This window comes from Schistocerca americana, chromosome 11 (assembly GCF_021461395.2).
Source record: "Schistocerca americana isolate TAMUIC-IGC-003095 chromosome 11, iqSchAmer2.1, whole genome shotgun sequence".
NCBI lineage: Eukaryota > Metazoa > Arthropoda > Insecta > Orthoptera > Acrididae > Schistocerca > Schistocerca americana.
The window spans coordinates 71,270,943-71,287,878 of NC_060129.1; positions in this window are offsets into that span (position 1 = coordinate 71,270,943).

The window sequence follows — 16,936 nt, forward strand, 5'->3', positions numbered from 1 at the left end:
TATCTGTAAGATTCATTGTCCTTGGATAGAATTGATGTATATAGTTGACCTTTTCTGAAAGCTTATTTTGTTGTTTAGCTATGAGTAAATCAATTTTTCTCTGATGTCTTTGGGTAATCGTTTTCCGTAAAAAGTCTATTTTCTCATCAATGCTGCTTAGTAAAATAGAAAAAATCAAAGGTGAGAGTTCATTACTTAGCAATAAATGCAGACTATACATTTCGACATTTAAAAAATCTTTTATCTTAAAAGCTTCTCTAATTTCAGATTTAATCCATAAAATACTACTCTTTTGTTGTACATATGTTACATTACTAGATTTGGATTGAATGTTGATTTTAGCATATTTTGGTATGATATGTTCCATGAGGCAAGTTTTATTAAATTTAATTATCATACCAAGTTTCATATTTTGTTAAAAATTTTGATGTCATTAGACTTTTTTATTCATTTAAAAATTGGTATCTAGTATTTCTTAAAATTTATTCACAGGTCTGATGATGGTTTTATAGAAAAAACCGAAACCGGTTACTCATTAAAACAGACATAACGTGATCAAGACTGAACTTTAATCTAAATATAACAATTTATTGATCACTGCATTCCAAAAATGTTTACCAAAATTGTGCAAAGTTTGTCTAGTCAGGCAATTGGAAATTACAAAAGGTTTAGAAATATTAGAACCAAAATTATGAAACTTGGTATGAAAATTAAATTTAATAAAACTTGCCTCATGGAACATATCATACCAAAATATGCTAAAATCAACATTCAATCCAAATCTAGTAATGTAACATATGTACAACAAAAGAGTAGTATTTTATGGATTAAATCTGAAATTAGAGAAGCTTTTAAGATAAAAGATTTTTTAAATGTCGAAATGTATAGTCTGCATTTATTGCTAAGTAATGAACTCTCACCTTTGATTTTTTCTATTTTACTAAGCAGCATTGATGAGAAAATAGACTTTTTACGGAAAACGATTACCCAAAGACATCAGAGAAAAATTGATTTACTCATAGCTAAACAACAAAATAAGCTTTCAGAAAAGGTCAACTATATACATCAATTCTATCCAAGGACAATGAATCTTACAGATATTCAGTTCACAAAGTTTGAAATATCACTACTTAACAAAGGCTTAAAATATAACTTAACTCCCCCACTAAATAATACCAACGTTAAACACATAATTGCTGATGTTATAGCAACAAGCAAAATATCGAAAATAAATAAACCTGAAGCATGTAAGATAGCCCTAAAAACGAAGGACTTAATTTTAAAAGAGAAAAACAAACTACATAGAAAAACTGAAGATAAAACACTTAAAAATATCAATAATAAACTACTAGCAGAGAAAGCAATTGTGGTAAAGGCCGATAAAGGAAATACCCTTGTAATTATTAAAGAAGACGATTATATATTTAAAACACTCTCATTTTTTAATGAAAATGGGATTGTTGAAGTAACTAAAGACCCCACTCCAAAGTTCCAGTTAAAGATTAAGAAACTAGTCGATGAAAATAATCACCTCTTGACCCCTGAGGAAAAAAATATGATGAAAAATATGAATCCCCAAATACCTAACTTAAGATCACAGATTAAACTGCATAAAAAAGAGAAATCTATACGACCTATTGTTAACTACAGAAGTAGTCCTTCATATAAACTAAATATGAAACTTAATAAAATTTTGAAAGCATTCTATACATATGAGAGCAACTTCAGTATCAAAAACAGTTATGAACTAACGCAACAAATCCACAATATAGACATTCCAACTAGTGCAAATTTCGCCTCATTAGATATTAAAAATTTATATACAAATATACCAATTACTGAGACGATTAATATAATTAGGGATAACTTAATACAATACAAAAATATGACTAAAGACGAAATAATCGAACTTATAGAACTACTTGAATGCACTTTAGATTACAATTATTTCTCGTTTAATACTAAAATCTATTGTCAGAAAGATGGCTTAGCAATGGGAAATTCTTTGGCTGGGACAGTGGCAGACATTTTCGTAAACCACATTGAGACGCAATTCATGAAAAATAACCCTGATATCGCAAATAAAATCATATATTACAAGCGATATGTAGATGATACATTATTACTTTATAATGGTTCAAAAGACGAAATTGAGAAACTTGCTATAAAATTAAACTCTATGCATCCGAAGTTACAATTTACAGTTGAACATGAAAATCGAAAATCTATTAACTACCTAGATCTCACTATAACTAATAACAACGGGAAACATTTATTCACCATATACAGGAAACCTACAACCACTGATGTCATTATTAATGCTACATCATGTCATCCTGACAAGTATAAAAAAGCATTTTTTAAGTCTATGATACACCGAATACTAAAATTACCGCTAGAAGCTAATGAGATCAAAAAGGAAATGACCATCTTAAAACAAATTGCAAAAACCAACTCTTTTGACACACGACAGGTAGATATCATTTTTAATAAAGTACAACAATCACAAAGTACTCCACTAATAAGTAATCCAAAATATATGAAGATGACATATATGGGAAACATATCAGATAGAATCACTAACTTATTCAAAAATTCTGGAGTAACAATAGCATTTACAACTGACAATACCTTACAGCAAAAATTAAGACATACCGTAAATAAAGATAATGGAAAATCTACCAGATCAGGAGTGTACAAGATCCAATGTAGAGACTGTGAGAAAATATATATCGGCCAAACAGGTCGAAATTTTGCAGTAAGGTACAAAGAACATACTTCAGGTACCTCACGAACAAAGTCTGTTTTTGGTCATCATATAACATTCAATAATCATGCTGAGGGGACTGTACAACAGAATTTACAAGTTCTTCATTATGCAAATAAAGGCTTACTTATGAATATCCTAGAAGAAATCGAGATATATGCTCATTTGAAAACCAAATCATCAATGCTGCTCAATGAACAATTAGATTTTCGCGAAAAATATTATTACGACCTTTTTGACGAAATTTTATAATAAAAGCATCTACTCTTTTGTTTTTTAAAAATATAAGATTAGTTATACCCATGGCAAAAGTAATGTATGTAAAATATGCTGCATCAGCAGTCTCATCAGTTATTCAGATATACATAATGTGGAACGTACTATTGGCTGCTAACCTAATGCTATAAAGAACATTGCCATAAAAACTACAGTTAAAACAAGACGATTCTGCAGCATCCAACAAAGATGCAATTGTGATGTAGGCGACTTGGTAGAATCGATATATACCACAACGCCAAGGATTTTACATCTTTGATGTAACTGGCACTGTAATAATATTAAGGGTGTCCATAGAGGGCACAGCTATCACACATCGTAATTCACTGTTTTTATCCAAAATAGAAATAAGTTGTAGACACAACTATTATATGTTAATCAGATATTTAAATGAATCAGTTTTATGTTATTAGTGTATTTCCTACTTTTATATTTTGACGATGGCGTCATATTATGAACGCTGATTGGCAGTTATGAAGTAGTGTGACAGGAAGTAGGCGGAGCCTCTGCATATTTAAGCTCGTGCTCAGCACTCATAACCATCAGTTGACTGCACAGCAGCAAGGAGAGCTCCACCTACCAACCCAAGGGACCAATGGGTATAACTAATTTTATTTTATTTTGTTAAAAATTTTGATGTCATTAGACTTTTTTATTCATTTAAAAATTGGTATCTAGTATTTCTTAAAATTTATTCACAGGTCTGATGATGGTTTTATAGAAAAAACCGAAACCGGTTACTCATTAAAACAGACATAACGTGATCAAGACTGAACTTTAATCTAAATATAAGCCCTTCATATTATTTGACGACATGCACATTCAGCATCAGTTATGGTTGGTCAAATACTGTAGTGACTCTGAATGTATTATATTAATAAGAAGCAACATTGCCTTTTTCTCCTGAAAATATCAAGTAACGTAACAAATATGTTTGATTCTGCTTCCAATATGACAGTTTTGGTTAATACTCCACATGCCTACAGGACTTTGCAATGTTAACACAGCAGAACTCAGACATCTGTATAAGTGTAGAGAAATGAAAACAGTCATATGAATGCCTCACTTTTGTTCCGACACAGTTCAAGACTCGGGAGAAAAGTTTTACACCTGGTGTTCTACATGGCAAATTCACACACAAGAACTTTTTGCCGACACTACTACGACCTACATAAGTAAGCTTTTCCTGTGTCACTTTCAAGTAATGCACTTAAGCTATTCCTGATTTAACTGGAAGATCTGTACTTCCCACTTTCATAACAACAGCCTCAAAATGCATATTGTAGACTTCGGGATATGTTACAGGTCAGTGTCACACCAAGATTGTGGAGAAAGGGGGGGGGGGGCGGCACGTCTGTATCCAACAACTGATTACCAATAAATAAGTGGCGGAAAATTACGGGTATAGGACGGCTTAACATGTGGAAAATGAGATTTTTATTATTCACTCAATGTATTTAACATTTATTATTCCTTTAAAATCGCACAACAACTTCAATAAAACACTTTAATCAGTCGCACACTTATTTCATAATTATTTCACTTTTAAACTGCAAATCCTCTAAGAGCTGTCTTGAATCTTCACGAGTCTCTCTCAACAGCCTTGATGTGGATAGATATGTACAGCAACCAGTAATCAGTCAGAACTGCGTCTGCAAAAACACAAGGATTATTAAACAATTTTTGCTGTCACTAATTACTAGCAATATAATTGATAGAGTAGATTGCTAATATTTGCTATATCACATTTGCTAATTAATATTTGCTATATCACATTCGCAAGAACGATCTCACTGAAGTAATTAAGTCCATCAAAACGCTTGGAAACTAACTTCTCGTCTGACGAAAACGGTCTAAAGACTGGCAATTTCTTCAGATCTGTTGACAATGATATTTTGAATTATCTCTTTACTGAGTGACTGAAATGTAGTTCAGGTACCTATGAACATAACAATATGTTAGAATTCATTTTCTAAACACGAACTATTACGGTACTGTGCGGCTACTTACATATTAATTACACTATTAATATTTTCACAGTTGTTTCTTTAATACAAAATTAAAGCCAACGGAAGAATAAACGTAAAACATACTTACCAATGACAGGTTTGTTGAGATGCAATTTTCTGTGTGGACAGATGTAACTTTTTCATACGGTGGTACGTCGCAGAAATCGCAGGAGTCACAGAAATCGCAGAAGTAGCGGAAGTCACAGAAATCGCAGAAGTAGCAGAAATCGCAGAAGTCGCAGAAATCGTGGAAGTAGCAGAAATAGCAGTGGCGGAGGGATCCGCGACTTAGGTTCCTTAACTGCGACAAATCACAGTTAAGAATAACAGATACTGAAAAGTAGCATTCACAGAAATCACTGATTTCGGAAAATCGCAGTTTAGCCCATCACTACTCACGCTTGTCGTGAGCGACGTCTCTCTGCTTGCAGTTTGTAGCGTAGAGCTCGCCGTCGTCAGGCAACGCCACCTGGAATCAAAGCCTCACAGCCGGCGTCATGTTGTCACAGTAGGGGTCAAGCAAATATCGGAACTTTGGCACGCCCAGCAAAACGGTCTGTCCAATTAAGTGAATGTATCATTACTTAATGCGTCTTGCATAAATGTAAATTGTCATTTCAAATAACGTAAAGTAAACATGTTCATAATTTCCTTCACTGATGTGTATTATGACTGCAAATCTCATATTCGCAACATTTCGACTTTTTTCAGATGCATATTTGTAATTTTAACATGGCCCCATAGAGTGACGATACATAAATCGCAATTTGCATCTTAATACCTTTTTAATGGAAAACAAGCGCACTCTAACTGTAAAATTTAGCAGGTGAATACCATGTTCATTTTCTGTTGCTGGAAAATTACCGATCTACCTGAAATCTAGCCACCAAAATTTTGTTTTGTACGAATACACACAAATTACTGCAAACATTATGGAATCTATTCATTCATGCAATGTCATCAATGAGTAAGGAAACTATTTAACATAATTGAGAAATTCTGTTACAGACAGATGGAAAAAAAAAACACAACACAAAAAGCGAGGGGTGGGAGGAAACGGAATCTAATTAAATAAAAATATAAAAGTGACTTTTTATTTCACCTTATAATATGATTTCTAAAACACCCTTGTACACGTCAATAAAAAATTAAAGTACACTTTAACTACATTTTTCATTCTTTTAAAAACATTTATGTTCTTCTTCGTAGTTGCATCATATCTTCCCTTAGTATGATTATTTAATACGATATTTACACAACAGAGCAGTATGGAACACCAGATAGATTCAAGACTATATCTAGTTTTACATTGGAAACCACTAAACATATCACTGGGAATATTATTACAGGATGCTATGTTCAAAAGCACACGCCTTTGATTTGCCAATTGGAGAAACAAAGTTTCATTTTCTTTTACAATTTTTTGAAAGGAAAGTAAATGTAAGTTACACATGCCACTGTATCTTGTTTGGGGTATACCAAGCCTCTTCAATCCTATGCCACTATCAAATGATCATCGTGCTTTACTTCACCCGAAATGAGAAATACTCACAGTCCAATACTCACAGTGAGTTTTTTCAGGACTTGGTGTGAGCAATATCCTTGTATGTGGGGCAATAATGGCTAAGTGTCCTGTACTGTGCCTTAAACATCATTCTCATCTACTGCTACATTTAATAAATCTTTTAACTCCTGGATTTCAAAAGTTGTTTCAAAAGTATCTGACATCTTAATAAGCACATCTCGAACTACTTTACATTTTGCTCTAAGCCCTAAGGTTTTGCTCAGTTTCAAAAACTTGTCTAAGAGAAATGTGGTAATTTCCCCAACGTAAATGGCAGTATTTACCCAACCTTTCTTCCAAACTGTCAGTCTGTACTCTTCCAAGGACCAAACAGGACCTGTTTTTGTCAGAGGGCTAATTGCTACTGAAATCAGTTAAAGAAGCTATTGTATGTTTTGGAGCAAAGTGTGTCTCTTCAGAAAGTATCCTGCATCATTCAACCCATGCCATAAACCTAATCAAGACACAAAGCCCTTTAAAAAATCAAATATCTCATGGGAATTAGAAGTTACAGGTTCCTGCAAAACATTTATTAGCCTCTGGCCCTTAAGTAATGTTTTCACATTCACAGTTCACCACTGAAGATTTATTATTTTTATAAATGTCGCAGTGGTTTCCCAATTTTGAATTCCTTTCTTCGAGTCTAGTCTCTGCAAAGCTACAACTGTCTTATTATTTAAGATACGAAGCACCAATTTAACATCTTGCCTTTCAATTAAATTTGGAAAAAGAGTTTTTAAAGCTAGAAAGTTTCCATATTGGAATAGATCATGTTTTTACAGATACACTTTAGGAGATGAACTGTATCCACAAAAGAGTACAGTGGGCGATCTGCAGAAGTCTGTGCACAGTGACAGTACTTTATCTTTACTTCTGGTGGAGTAATAAAGTTTGATATTGCTTTTCTATAAGTTGAATTATTGTCTGCCACTAACCTAACCACCTCAAATCAAGCTGCTTCTGATTTAAGAATTACTTCTTTTATGTATCAGGAAAGTTCACCTTCGTAATCAAGCTAGGATTTCAAATGTATTGCATCAGTTGACACAAGAAGTGCTTTACCCTGTCAGGCTAAAGTTCCAGCTTTCTGTGAGATATGACTTCTAACTGATCACTATGTTTTTCAATGATGAACTAGTTAAAAGCCTACTACAAAGCCTGGACAGTGTATTTGTATTTGGCATAGGAATAATGGCAGTGCTTCTGACAAACGTACATGCACGTCAGCTAATAGTATTTAGTAATGATCACAGCACCAGTCAGTATAATATCTAAACTGAGATGAACTTCTACATTTCAGGAATGAAACCTGGAACTTTAAAAAAAATTTTTAGTTTCCCTTTCTGGCAACTTCTCCACTAAATTCTGCAAATTATCTTCAGTGAACAACAGAACACTATCAACAGGAATCTCATCTTTATTACACAATAAATAAATTTCGTTAAGAGCTTGAGACACCTCTTGTGTGTTGCAGACTTTTGGGAAGTTTCATCTTTCGAACACATTTCAATTCCACACCATTAATAAAAACTCTGAGAAATAAATCACTGTTTATAACAGAGTAGCAATCGACTCTAGGGTAAGGATTGTGGGTAATTAACAATAAGCACACACTGTCTAATTTGTGATCCGTGATCCAGTCACTATGCTTATCGCAGTCACTTATTTTACTTTTTAGTTGCTCTAAACTACAGAAAGAAGCCGCTCCTATCAACTTCTCCTGCGTTTATACACTTTCTCGAATGGCGATGCGAAGGGCACTGTTTTCTAGTCGCTCCCTGCGACTTTCGGGGTCCCCTCAGGCTGATGTCGGCGTATTGGACCAATGTGAAGGGCATCCCAGTAACTTTGAAGGTACAGCATATGGAAGAGAAAAGCTTAACATAAAATGAGATGCACCTATACAACCAGCTTCCCCCTTATGACATTGTGATTTACAAATGTAGGCCTCTGCTTAACATTTCGTTGTTTAACTTACCTTTTCTCAAACATCGACGATCCAATGGTGCTGTTAACAGCTTGCCAGTTCTTGGGTGGTACATACTAATACTGCTTAATATACCTTCTTAGTTGAAATGCAGCTCACATACTTTAAGTGAAGCGTACAGTAGATTGATAAAGATGTTATGAAAATGACGGTTAAGATGGGCGGGACTGTGTATTGCTTTCGTTCGTAATACATTTTGCAATAAAAGTTATGTGTTACGATTTAGTAGTTAAGAAAAACAACGATACTTACAACTGAATGTTTGCTGGGCATCCAATCTTGTCTGTGAACAGCCCAGATCCATTTCAATCTTAGAGACTCATAGATGGAAAATAAAATACAGAAACTTTAGGCCCATTGCCGTAATTGCCTCTGCAATTTGGCAAGCAACACCTCCGTGGCATTCTGATAAACGCCGTGATTTATTTAGCACAATCTAAAATGCAAACAGTCACTCGATCCGAAGCACAACACACCATATGGTACTTGCAGAAGACTCGAAGAGTTCGGTTTTTTATGACCCCTGCGTGTGACGTCACATCTGCCTGAGGCGTGCGCTGTGAGGCTTCGTTTGAAGGTGGCGCTGCGTCAGGTCCCAGACTCTCAGAGCTCTGACGGCGCCGTAATTCGCACGCCGTAATTCGCACAGCGCGGAACCGCGGCGCACCCTGAACACTGCCGGAACTCCACGCAGCAGCGCGACTGGCGACACAGCTCTGCAGGCTGCGTGGCTGAGCGGTCGGCGACTCCGTCGCCCGGGTTTCCGACTCTCCATCACCTCCTGGAATGCAAATGAACACATTAGAGTGAGTGGCTAGGACAGAGTGTGTTTGACAGTTGGTTTCGGACTCACTTCCTCCTGTTTGCCTCAGAGATAATCCCTCTTCTCACATCTTAATGAAGACTACTGGGCTGTGTGAGGAAAACAACATAAATTTCATTTGCATTCCACCGAACGGTACTAGTCTTATGCAGTCTTTAGATGTGGCTTATTTTTCTTCTCTGAAGAATGACTGGAGAGACATTCTTTGTCAATAGAGGTAGACTGCAAATGGAAAAAAGAAACAATGTTTTCCGAACGGTGTATTTAGTGGCCCACTGTGGAAGATTTTTTAGATGAACAGATAGCTTCTACAAATTTAGTGAAAGGATTGAGAAATGTCAAATGCGCTGGAAGTGCGGTAATGCCAGAAATAAGTCTTGTGTTATGAGAAGTGTCTAAACTGAATTCCAGAAATATTTGGAGAAGGCGAGAAAGACAGTCAGAATTCAGGGTGAGGATGGTAGAACGTATTTGTTCCCCATAGAGCCAGGGATGATATTGACGTTCTTTCATGTTAGGGTATGCATTAAAAAAACAATCATCTTTCATAGCCATCTGGTTTTATGTAATTCAAAATACGTTTTAATTAGCTTGAACTTTGACAGAAGAGCTGTTTATTTGTCATCGGCCTGCCTCTTATTGGCCAACCAAAGTATTAGCAAAGAAGTAGACATTCTTGCATACAGGTGTTAGTACTACTACTACACGTTTTTTTTTTTTTGTGGTGGTGCTGAAGTCTGATCAACTTGGTTGATTTTTACTTCTGTAGGGAATGGAAGGGGTATTTTTTTTTTTACTTTATTGTTATTTTAAAGCCTGTACAGCAGGCAGGCTGTCAGCAGCATACTACGCTGCTCTTCAGCCATAGAAGGTACAATCAGCAAAAACAGGAGAAAAACATAAAAGTTACAAAATGGTGGGCAATAAAACAGGAGACACAGAGAAACAAACACGGAGCCGTTCACACTCGACGATAAGCCACACTGCAAACTGTTGAGACGACGCACAAACACTGAAGGAGACGATGGCACTGGTGAACGATGGAGTGTGACGGTAAACACTGAACACTAAACATGACGGCACACACGATACACTGATGGCGGTGATCTCCGGCGCGCGAATGTCCACTGAGCGTGTGCGAGTCCGGGGACCTGCCAAGAGGGCAACAGGGATGAGGAGGGGGAGAGGGGAGGAAAAGAGGATGCCATGGCTTAGGAGACGGGGACAGGAGGATAGGGACAGGGGAGGGGGGGGCCCGGGGGACGAGGGACGAGAAAAGGAGGAGGGAGGGAAAAGGGAGAGAAGGGAGGGAGGGTGCCCTGAGGAGCAAGCACAGGAGGAGGGCGGGAGGATCAAAGTTGGTAGGAGGGGTAGATGGAGGGGAGGAGGGCATCATCAGGGAGGGGGAGCTGGCGGAAGCCACCTCGGGAGAGGGTAAGGAGGGTGGAGAGATGGAGACCAGGTGGGACGTGGGAGTACAGGTGCGGCAGCGGGCGGGGGTGGGAGAGGATCGGGGAGACGAGCGGGTGAGGAGGATCGAGTTTACGGGAGGTGTATAGGATTCGTATCCTTTCGAGGAAGAGGAGGAGGTGGGGGAAGGGGATAAGGTCATACAGGATCCGCGTGGGGGAAGGGAGACGGATGCGATAGGCAAGGCGGAGAGCATGGCGTTCAAGGATTTGGAGGGATTTATAAAAGGAAGGGGGGGCGGAGATCCAGGCGGGATGGGCGTAACAGAGGATAGGGCGGATGAGGGACTTATAGGTGTGGAGGATGGTGGAGGGGTCCAGACCCCACGTTCGGCCGGAAAGGAGCTTGAGGAGACGGAGTCGGGAACGTGCCTTGGCTTGGATTGTCTGGAGATGGGGAGTCCAGGAGAGGCGACGGTCAAGGGTGACGCCAAGGTACTTAAGGGTGGGGGTGAGAGCGATGGGACGGCCATAAACGGTGAGATAGAAATCAAGGAGGCGGAAGGAGGGGGTGGTTTTGCCTACAATGATCGCCTGGGTTTTGGAAGGATTGACCTTGAGCAACCACTGGTTGCACCAAGCGGTGAACCGGTCAAGATGGGATTGGAGAAGGTGTTGGGAGCGTCGCAGGGTGGGGGCAAGGGCAAGGAAGGCGGTGTCATCGGCAAACTGGAGAAGGTGGACAGGGGGTGACGGCGGCGGCATGTCCGCCGTGTACAACAAGTACAGAAGGGGGGAGAGGACGGAGCCTTGGGGCACACCGGCGGAGGGGAAAAAGGTGTAGGAATCGGTGTTATGGATGGTGACATGGGAAGGACGGCGGGAGAGAAAGGAACCGATCAGACGAACGTAGTTAATGGGAAGGGCGAAGGTTTGGAGCTTGAAGAGGAGACCGGAATGCCATACGCGGTCATAAGCGCGTTCGAGGTCAAGAGAGAGGAAGATTGCGGAGCGACGGGAATTGAGCTGTTCGGAAAGGAGATGAGTGAGGTGAAGGAGAAGATCGTCGGAAGAGAAGGACGGCCGAAAGCCACACTGGGTAACGGGGAGGAGGCGGTGCTGGCGGAGATGCTGGTGGATGCGGCGGGTGAGGATAGATTCCAGGACCTTGCTGAAGACCGAGGTAAGGCTGATGGGACGGTAGGAGGAGACGGCGGACGGCGGTTTGCCAGGTTTGAGGAACATGAGGATACGGGAGGTTTTCCACAGGTCGGGGTAGTAACCGGTGGACAGGACTACATTGTAGAGCCTGGCCAGGGTGGAGAGAAAAGAGACAGGAGCTTCACGAAGGTGACGGTAGGTGACACGATCGTGACCAGGAGCGGTGTTGCGTTTGGTGCGGAGTGTATTGATGAGATCCTGTGTGGTGATGGGGGCATTAAGGTCCGTGTGTGGAATGTTGTCCAAGTACTGGAAACCAGGAGCGAGGGGAGGGACAGAGGTGTCAGTTCAATCGCGGATATCTGGGAAGAGGGAGTAATCGAACTGGGGATCATCAGGGATGGAAAACACATCGGACAGGTAGGAGGCAAAGTGATTGGCCTTACTAAGGGCGTCAGGGAAGGGGTGATCATCGTGGAGAAGAGGATAGTAGGGGGAGGGTTTAGTTCCGGTAAGGCGACGGAAGGCGGTCCAGAACTTGGACGAGTTTATAGGGAGAGTAGCATTTAAACGGGTGCATGTCTGTCGCCAGTCCTGGCGTTTCTTGGCCACGAGCAAATTTCGAATGTGTCGCTGTAGTTGCCGGTGGCGTCGTAGGGTGTCCGGGTCACGCGTGCGGAGGAAGGCACGGTAGAGACGACGGGATTCACGGAGGAGGAGGACGGCCTGTGGTGGTAAGGTAGGACGATGGGGGTGGATGGCAACAGTAGGGACGTGGGCCTCCACGGCCTCAGACAAGGTCTGCTGGAGAAAGGAGGCGGCATGGGTGACATCATCGGGACGGCGGTAGGCGAGAGGGTGGCTATCGACCTGAGTGGAGAGGGTATCCCGGTAGGCATTCCAGTTGGCACGGGAATAGTCATGGATGTACTTAGGGGGAGGGTCATGACGAGGGTCGGGGCGGGGGCGACGGCCGTCTGAAACGGTGAGGAGGACAGGGAGATGGTCGCTACCAATAGGCTCCAGGACATCCACCGTAATGCGACCAAGGAGGTTGGGGGAGGAGAGGATAACATCGGGAGTGGAGTTGGATTCGGGACGAGTGTGCTGGGGGATGGGGATGAGGTCGCCTTGAAGGGAGGAGAGGAACCGATGCCACCGCCATAACTGGGCAGCGGAGCGACTATGGATGTTGAGGTCGGCGGCGATCACATAGGAGGAGAAGGTACGGTCGATGTGGGAGAGGAAATCGAAAGGAAGAGGGGCGTTGGGGCGGACATAGATGGTGGCACAGGTAATGGTAAGGCCGGGGAAGAAGAGACTAAGGATCAGGTGTTCGGTGGGTTCGGGAAGGAGAGGCTGGAGCCGAACGGGGATCTGGTGGTGGTGGCCAATGGCAACTCCGCCACGCGCAACTGGGAGGGGATTATCGGAGCGGTGGAGGAGATAGGGGGAGGTGTGGATGGAGTGGTGGGGTTGGAGGAAGGTTTCATTGAGGAGGAAGGCATCCACACGGTGGGTAGCAAGGGTGTGCAGGAAGAGGTTCTTGTTGGCGGGAAGGGAGCGGATATTGTTGAAAAGGATACGATGCTGTCGCGCCATGATAAGGACTTATACGAGGGTGTCAAGGCGGGAGAAGGTGAAATGGGCCTGGTTATTGGAAAAGGTGGCGTACATTTTAAGGTGGAATATGGAACGGGCGGCGAGGGAGATCTGTTGTAAGGTGTGGGGGCGCTGAAAGGGATGGACGTTTTGGAGGACAATGGTGAGGAACCTGATGATGTCCTCAGCAGTGGGGGGGGGACGAAGGGAATTGCCAGGAGGGGTGGGGGCGTCCAGGGGACGGACAGGTACGGTGAGTTCAGGAGTGGTGGGAGGGGGTCGGGCTTTACACTTTTGGGAGTTGGTGGGGTGGGGGAGGCTGCAGGTATTACAGGAGGGAGGGGATTGGAGGTTGGGGCACTGCCGGAGGAAGTGCGCTTGCCGACAATGCGGGCAGGTGGGGGCCTCGCGGCACTCTGCTGTTGGATTGCATTGTAGCGCAGACATCTCTGGCAGCGCAGGGATTGAGGGGGGGAACGGGAGGGGTCGACCTTGTACCGCTGATTGAAGAGGAGGGCACCCTCCTTCAGGAGACGGTCAATGGAGGGGGCGTCCTCAGAGAAAACCCGCATAAGGCGGGTGGGGCCGGTCGCGTTGAAAATGCGGCGGACTGCCCGCACCTCCAGGGTGGGATGGGCCTTCAGCTCCGCCAGCACCTCCTCCTCCATGATCGACGGGCTAAGCCGAGTGATCACGGCAGTGAGGGTCGGCGGGCGACGCGGGGGTTGGGGTTGGCGGGTAGGAGATGGGGAGGGAGCAGGGGTGAGGGAGGCGTGAGGACCAAAACGGGTGATGGGGAGGTGGGAGAGGATGTCAGTATGGAGGGTGGGACTGGGGGAGGAGATAAGAACAGAATCCCGTCTGGGAGTAAGGAGAGAGATGGGGGCGCCAGGGAAATGTTGGCGGAGGAGGAGGGAGAGATTCCGGGCCTCGAGGAAGGAAGGATCGGGACGGGACAGGAGATATTTGTAGAGACCGGGTGGGGAGGAGGAGGAGGAGGAGGAGGAGGGAACGGGGCCTGGTGGGGAGACGTCCATGGCATTTTGGGGTGGGGATGGGGGGCGGGGTGGAACCTTTTTAGGTGCAGAGGAAGTGGAGGCGCCACTAGGGCGTTTGACAGCAGCAGATGGGCGGGTGGTGACAGGAGGGACGGGAACGATGGGGAGGTGGTGGGAAGGGACAGGTCCCGGCACGGACGCAGGAGTCGGCGCCGGAGATAGTGACTGTGACGGTGCAGGCGAATGTGGCAGTGATGGTGATGGTGACGATGATGACGGTGGTGGCGGTGGCGGCGGCGGTGATGGCGATGGCGACGGCGACGGGGAGAGCTGGGCGTGGGCAGTGGCCCGGCGGGCCACCACCCTAGCCGGAGCTGCAGTGACAGGCTGGGGGAGTGGGGGGAAAGGATCAGAACGAGAGGAAGATGCGGGAGAGGGGGCGACAAAGAGCGAGGGCGAAGGGATAGAGAGGAGGGGAGGGATGGAAGGAGGGGGGTGGGACTGGGCACACCAAGTGATAGTGGTGGAGGCGGCGGAAGGGGACGTATACACGATGGCGGTGGTGGTAGTAGTGACGGTGGTGGTGGGGGCGGACATGATGACAAGAAGAAGAAGAAGAAGAAGAAGAAGAAGAAGAAAAAAAAAAAAAAAAAGAAAAAAAAAAACAGCACTAAAAGGACAGGACACACACTGGGAGACGACGAACGGCGACGGCGACGGCGAGAGGCAGGGACGCTGCTGCCGGGGCGACGGCGACGGCGACGGCGAGAGGCAGGGACGCTGCTGCCGCGGACGGGGCCGGGGCGGCGGCGGCAGCGGCTGCTGCTGCTGCTGCTGCTGCTGGCTGGACTGCTGCTGGCTGGACTGCTGCTGCCACCGGAGGGCTGGCTGGCTGGCTGGCTGGCTGGCTGGCTGCGGGACCACTGCTGCAGGCCGGGACCGGGAACTGCTGCTGCTGCTGCTGCTGGCTGGCTGGCTGGCTGGCTGGCTGGCTGGCACCTGGAACCCCTAGCACTTCGATTAGCGCGAAAATGGCACTATCGAAGGGCGGTAACCTTGCGGTGTACCGCCGGAGATGTGGAAGGGGTAAAAATTTTCTCTTTATTTATTTATTCTTCTTTCAGCTTTAGTTTGGGCACACAGAAGGGTCCTTTAACTCGCTGCTTTTGATGTGTGTTTGAAAACATGTGTGTAGAAGTGCTAAAGGACGATATGTCCTTAAAGTATGGAGAATTACGTAGGGATATCATTTACGGAGGCTCAAATACTATCGCCTTCGGTACTTTATATTTGTGGTTGCGTAAGGGTTACTACTACACGTACTGCTGTGAGCAAAGGACCTGCTACCGCTCTGCCATCTCTTGGCGACGCCCCGCAACAGCTGTGCGGCCCGCCGTCCCCGACCAGTAGCAACAGACAGCTGGCAACCGCATTTATTTCCAATTTTGACGTCTTGTCGGATAGTATTTGAAGTAACGCTAATCTCAACGACTGTATATACTTTGTTCTGTAATGTCGTTGATGTAAATTAATGAAGATTTACAATACTTCTTCGAAGAATGTTTAATACTCGTTCTCACGGTTTGTGGCAAATGCTATATAGTGTTTAGTAAATTCGTTATGTGTGTGACCACTTTATTTGAGAATGTTATTTAATTTTTGACAGCCACAGACCACGTTTGAGTCTGTGCGCGCCAATGGAAGTGAACGATGATCGTCGTAACTCAGGTCACTTCTGGGTCTGAGCGCTCCAATGTAAGTGACCCATGATCGTTGTAATTCAGGTCATTTCTGGTTCTGAGCGCTCCAATGTAAGTGACCCATGATCCTCGTAATCTAGTGGTAGACATTTTCCTTAAAAACCGCGGTTTATACCTCGCGGCTTTCAGCTAATGTGATTCAGAGTAGCTGCTAGGTTCCGAACACGTGGGCTTGCAGATGACAACAGGGCACTCAACCCACACCCTCTGATATCCAGGCCTCACGGCGTGACAGGTCGGTGCTGCAAACCAGCGTTAGCGCAAGAGCGCTTTCTTCATTCCCGAAAGTGTAACGGTGTGTCATTTACGAAGAAATGTTGCTGCTCTTTATAATTTACAAGGAAACTGTGTCGTTGCCGTATGCCAAGGTGCAAAATGCATCTTAAGCTAGTGACAATACAGTGTGACTTCCATCTGTTCTGCTGGAGGTCGTATGCAAACTTTTACTACGTGCGAAGAAAAACGTGGCGACAGAAACAGACACCATTGCCTGTAAATTACACTAACAGAGTTACTGTGACAGTGATATCTACACTAAAATTTAGTAGATAAGATGTCATAATTATTCTGGTGATCGTAA